This window comes from Silurus aristotelis (assembly GCF_946808225.1).
Source record: "Silurus aristotelis genome assembly, chromosome: 18".
NCBI lineage: Eukaryota > Metazoa > Chordata > Actinopteri > Siluriformes > Siluridae > Silurus > Silurus aristotelis.
The window spans coordinates 9,316,650-9,323,276 of record NC_139591.1 but is presented as its reverse complement, the minus strand read 5'-3'; the positions used below and the strand labels follow the sequence as shown (position 1 = coordinate 9,323,276).

At 41.5% G+C, this 6,627-nt stretch overlaps 1 long non-coding RNA gene across 1 annotated transcript; it reads right to left on the bottom strand.

Moving 5' to 3' along the window:
* Positions 1-5,653: 5,653 nt before the first annotated feature.
* Positions 5,654-6,229, bottom strand: LOC310741436. The gene is made up of 3 exons (XR_014537956.1): positions 6,202-6,229; positions 6,080-6,131; positions 5,654-5,730 (listed from the first exon to the last, which is right to left on the bottom strand). It is a non-coding gene; the product is annotated as an uncharacterized lncRNA (long non-coding RNA).
* Between the last annotated feature and the right edge of the window lie 398 nt (positions 6,230-6,627).

Genomic DNA, 6,627 nt, shown 5'->3' with positions numbered 1-6,627 from the left:
AACCTCCTCCTTGGCTTTCCTCTTTTTCCTCCTTCCTGGTGGCCCCATTCTCAGCATTCTCCTACCAATATACCATGTCCCTCTTCTGCACATGTCCAAACCACCTTGTCTCCAAAACTTACATGACTAACTCACATAATATATTTCCACCATTTCAAATAGAACTGTTTGTAAGAATGCTGTATATATTCCTGGTGGCACAGTGGCAGCTCCAGGGTCTTGGGTCTGTGTAGGGGGTTGCCTTTTCTCACTGTTTCACTATGAATTTCCTCCCAGTTCTCCAGTTTCCTCCCACAGTTCAAAAACATGCAGGTAGGTGGATTAGCAATGATTAATTGCCTCTGGGTGTGAATGAGTGTCCTGGGGTGAATTCTTTCACCTTGTGCCGAGTGTTTCTTGGATAGGCTTTGTGTTCACAGTGTCTCTGACCAGGGTAAAACAATAACTGAAGATAAATGAGTGAATGACAAGTGTACAGTGCAGTTCAAAATAGGTATGAATTGCTAGGACCAAGCAGCAGACAAAATAAAGGCCTTATCAAATTAAAGTGATCATTAAGAAATTATTTACTCCAAGAACTTTATTTGTCTGTGATTCTAAATGACTGCCCTTAAAACACTGATCAGTGCAAGAAAGAATGCAAACTACATGACATTGTCTGCTGAACATCTGGGTATTGTCTCTCTCTTTCCCCCTCTCTCTGTCCATGCTGATCCTGTAAATAATCTACGTTTGAGCATGCATTAAGAGCTGGCAATAGAGGAAAAAGGAGTAAAGGAATGCAATAGGAACCGAGATGCAGAAATTTGGGAGACGCATAAACCAAGCACATTCTGTGTCCTTAAAAGGGCATTAAAAATTGTGATTACAGCCCTACTGACACATTTGCTAGAGACAATAACAGAGAGAAGTTTCTTTGGGATGAATTCATCATTTGGAGTTGCACATAATGAGGTAGTGTTCCTTGATGGTTTATGAAAACACATTAGTGAAAAAGAGCCTGTTAGTGTACACTTGACACCTTTGGATACCTAAATGTTGTTATGATTAGGAACTAAAGTGCAGTGAATAGGTTGCTCCAGGAGAAGTGTTATCTTGAAATCGATTGTTAACTGTCTTCTCTAAAGTACATACAAAGTATGTGTCTGATTTTTTTTTTTTGTCCTTCACCTGTTTGTTTTTGGTGTGTCTGTGCCTCAGGAACCTGTTCTTTGCTGAAAGAAGATGCAGTCTGGGATGTAGTTTATTCAGTGGTAATATAAATATGAGTGCTGTCAAGTTTTTCAAGTTTCAAGTTTTATTTTTCATATGTACAGATGTCAGTGACAGTTTGTACAATGAAATTCTTAAGTGAGGCCCCAGGGAAACTCCAGCAATTTTAAATATAAAAAATGAAACAATATAAAAAACACAGGAAGAAAAAGCTTTTTTATATATCTAAATTTTTTTTATTATTTTTTTTTTTTTTTACTTTTCATAGGTAAAAGTAAAAGTGTAGCTCATTGCAGTGAATTATATGAGCAACGAGCAAAGTGAAAAATGCAAAAGGTAAAAAACAATGCTTTAGGGGGCACTTATTATTGCTTATTATTGGTTCTCCCTTTCAGTTATGCTGCCATAGCGAGTCTTGCCGGAGTCCAATTTGCACAGTGACATTAACTTTCATACAACAATTAGGACACATAATAATCCATATCCTTCTCTTCCTGTCACCCCTCTTCTCTCTCTCTCTCCCTCTTCTCTCTCTCTCTCTCTCTCTCTCTCTCTCTCTTTCTCTCTTTCTCTCTCTTTCTCTCTCTCTCGGTCAAGTTAAACATGCTCCTAAGGTTCCAGTGACCACTGTTCCTGCCCCTCTTCCCTCCGTGGATCTTCCCACTTCGTCCAGGCCTGCCTCTGGATAGTGTTCTCTTCGACTGGAGACCACTCTGTGCAGCTTGGGACGGTTTCTCATCAACGCCCTGGGTGGTTCCATGAAATTCCAGAGTACGAATGGGAGCTTTGAGGATGGATTGGACTGTAGTTAATGTCAACAGTCTGCTAGATTGATTTAGGACTACAGTTTGCTTCTGATCATCATCACTGTACCCCGCAACATCGTATATCTGCTATAAATGGACATTCGGTGCAACCCAGATGAGGATGGGTTTCCTCTTGAGTCTGGTTCCTCTCAATTTTTCTTCCTTATGCCATCTCGGGGAGTTTTTCTTTGCCACAGTCTTCACCGGCTTGCTCATCAGGGACAAAGTTACACTAATAAAGAACATATATATTTTTTATCACCACATTATCTGTGTAAAGCTGCTTTCAGACAATGTATATTGTTAAAAGCGCTATACAAATAAAAATGAATTGAATTGAATTGAATTGAATTGAATTAAATTAAATTAAATTAAATTGAATAACATGTATAACAAAGCCTTCAAATACCCAGCTGGAGAAAGATATTTATAATTTTGTGAGCCTTGCCTGTTTTTAAATAAAAGCATAAGTTTTTTTATTTTTACATACTAAAATATGGCAGGCATTTTTAAGAAAAAGTGATGAAGACAGAATCAGGCTAGGAAGAGGAAGATGATTTGGAATTAGCAATAAAAACAGGGTATACACAACAATTTCGTGGGGAAAAGTCTAATAATCGAGATGTTAATTGACTGGCAAGATACATAAAAGAAGCAAAAAACAACAATGAATAAAGCCTAGGTGTAACAGTCATCTGTTCTTTATACTTTCAAGTTATATTTCTGACTCTTTCTGTTCTAAGGACTACCTATGCGAAATGCAAATAATAAAAATAATCAGGAATGGGCAGTATTTATGATGCATGCATTTCAAATAGAAAATAGGACTTTGTCGTTTGTATTTGACAGGGTTGACAAAAATGGCTATGCAGCCTCTGATTGGTGTCTGCTCAGTAGTTTGCCCAGAATTGTTGAGATTAGAACAGAAAATTGCTCAAAATGGAGGGCAAGGTATAAGAAATGTGCAGGCTGCCAGCTTTCAAATACGTGTCCAAATATTGTATTCTATATACTGCAGTTTCGCAGAATCATGATTTTGCATACCATGGCATGAATGACTGCCTAAAACATAATATATAATTATATTTATGATTATAGGGGAGTGGTGGCTCCAGCGGTTAAGGCGCTGGGTTACCGATCGGAAGGTCGGGGGTTCAAGCCCCGGTATCGCCAAGCTGCCACTCTTGGGCCCTTGAGCAAGGCCCTTAACCCTCTATGCTCCAGGGGACCCTTACGAGAAAAATAAATCAAGGGCCGTGACGTCGGAGCGACGTGGGGCCGCCTTCCCGTGGGCTCACACCTGCAGGAGGGACCGTAAGGGACCGGTGCTGAGAGGATTGGGCAGCATTTGAAGGCGGGGGCCTTGACAGCCCGATCCCTGGACACAGGGAAGTGTCTGGGGAATCTGCTTAGACTGCTGCCCCCGCGACCCGAATTACGGATAATCGGGAGAAGATGACATGACATATTTATGATTAACAATCAAATGATTAATTAGTGAGAAACTAGTTGCTATGCCATCAGCTGTCTTCTTATTACAGACTTGTTTGTCATTAAATCAGTGTTGCCCCCTCAAATTTTAATTGTATTACTCAATGACATTGAGTAATATGACTCAAAGTCATTCATAAGAAGACAACTGATAGCACCTGTTTGCATAGCAACTAGTTTCATTTATTACCAAACAAATAACTAAATTAGTATACAATTATGTTTTTTAGTTTTAGTATACAATTATGAGTAATTCGCAAACTGATAAACATTTAAGTGTTGGTTACTTTTAAACTAACCTAACTAACTTCATCTGGGAGATCACTGGGATATAAATGTAAATATTTGAGCTGGTAATGATGAAGGAACAGATCAAATAGGCCAAATGATGATCCAACTTCCTCTTGGATGATACGGTGCAAAAAAACACTATCAGAACGTTTCCCAACCAGAAGCCGTGGGTGGATAAAACCATCCGCGATGCTCTGAGATCCCACTCCGCTGCCTACAACCCAGGTGTTTGACACCGGGGACATGGAGGAGTACAAGGATGCGTCTTACAGTGTTCGCAGAGCGGTGAAGGATGCAAAGCGGCGCTACGGGAGGAAACTAGAGTCACAGTTCCAACATGGTGGCTCTAGGAGCCTGTGGCAGGGACTAAGGACAATAACGGACTATAAAACACCATCTTCTAGAATGGTGAATGCGGACGCTTCTCTGGCAGACTAGCTAAACACCTTTTACGCTCGTTTCGAGGCTGCAGCTAACCACGCTAGCAGCGCTAGCGGCACAACCAGCGTGCTCTCCGAGAGAGCCGGAAAGGTAAACACGTTCACCTTCTTGGAGCATGACGTGAGGAGGGCATTCAAGACAGTAAATACCAGGAAGGCAGCAGGACCAGATGGCATCACAGGTCCGGTTCTGAAAGCCTGCGCTGACCAGCTAGCACCGGTGTTCACTGAGATATTCAACCTCTCACTGAAACACTGAATCTGTTGTCCCCTCATGTTTCAAACAGTCCACCATTGTTCCTGTCCCGAAGAAACCCCAGCCCGCCTGCCTTAATGACTATCGCCCAGTAGCCTTGACCTCAGTAGTGATGAAGTGCTTTGAGAGACTGGTCAGAGACTTTATCACTGCATCACTACCAGACACACTGGACCCACTACAGTTTGCGTACCGTCAGAACCGTTCTACTGAGGACGCCATTTTACATCTCCTCCACACTACAATCAGCCACCTGGACCAAAGAAATGGGAATTATACAAAGATGCTGTTTGTTGACTACAGTTCAGCATTTAACACCATAGTTCCCTCCACACTCAACTCTAAGTTGGAGGTTCTGGGACTCAGCCTGCCGCTGTGTCAATGGATCTCTAACTTCCTGACTGACAGACCACAAGCCGTATGGGTGGAAAAACACACCTCATCCACCCTCACCCTTAGCACTGAAGCTCCCCAGGGTTGTGTTCTGAGCCCCCTGCTGTACTCACTGTACAAATACGACTGTGTGGCCACTTCCAACTCCACCACCATCATCAAGTTTGCTGACGACACTGTTGTGGTGGGTCTGATCTCCAACAACGATGAGACGGCCTACCTACAGGAGGTTAAAAACCTGGAGAGATGGTGCCAGGAGAACAACCTTCTCCTGAACGTCAGCAAGACTAAGGAGTTGATTGTGGACTTCAGCATGAAGCAGAAGCATGAAGCATACCAACTGCTAAACATCAGCGGGACTCCAGTGGAGAGAGTGGACAGTTTCCGGTACCTAGGTGTTCACATCACACAGGACCTGTCTTGGTCCTGTTATACCAACACCGTGGTGAAGAAAGCCCGGCAGTGTCTGTACCATCTAAGACGCTTAAGGAAATTTAAACTACCCTCTCAGGTGCTAAAGACCTTCCACACCTGCACCATTGAGAGCGTTCTGACAGGTAGCATCATTTCCTGGTTCGGGAACAGCACCATGCAGGACAGACAAGCCCTCCAGAGGGTGGTGCGTTCAGCTGAATGTACCATCCACACCGAGCTCCCTAACCTGCAGGACATCTACAGCATGCGGTGCCAGGCCAGGGCCAGGAAGATTATTAAGGACCTCAGCCATCCCAACAATGGACTCTTTTCTTTGTTGCGTTCACAGCGCACTTTATACCACACAATACCGCACACGTTCACTTTAAAGACAATCACATCAACCACCTTATGTGATTACTGTTTACTGTACATAAGCATACCCTGTATCATAAGCATACCTGTGTCATAAGCATACCCTGTATCATAAGCATACCTGTATCATAAGCATACCTGTGTCATAAGCACACCCTGTATCATAAGCATACCTGTATCATAAGCATACCTGTGTCATAAGCACACCCTGTATCATAAGCACACCCTGTATCATAAGCATACCTGTGTCATAAGCATACCCTGTGTCATAAGCATACCCTGTATCATAAGCATACCTGTGTCATAAGCATACCCTGTATCATAAGCATACCTGTGTCATAAGCATACCTTGTATCATAAGCATACCTGTGTCATAAGCATACCTTGTATCATAAGCATACCTGTGTCATAAGCATACCTGTGTCATAAGCATACCCTGTATCATAAGCATACCTGTGTCATAAGCATACCCTGTATCATAAGCATACCTGTGTCATAAGCAAACCTTGTATCATAAGCATACCCTGCATACCCTGTATCATAACCATACCTGTGTCATAAGCATACCATGTATATACTCCGTACTCTGTATGTATGTGTATGTGACGAATAAAATTTGATTTGATTTGATGATGGAAGGTTTGTGAAGAAGTTTAATGCTCACTTGTAAAATATATATTTTTTTTAAATACAAAAATACAGTGGCTGCTGTATTTTGTAGTACATTAAAGTTAAGGTATTTGGTATTTTATTTTAAAATACATTTCAATGTATCTTTGCCCAACCATGATGATAGCAACAACAACAACAACAACAACAACAACAATAATAATAATAATAATAATAATAATAATAATAATAATTAGCAGCAGCATGTTTAACAGTGAAATCTATGGTAATAATGGTATTAATAACAATTAATTATAATAATGATGAAAAACTGTTGTGC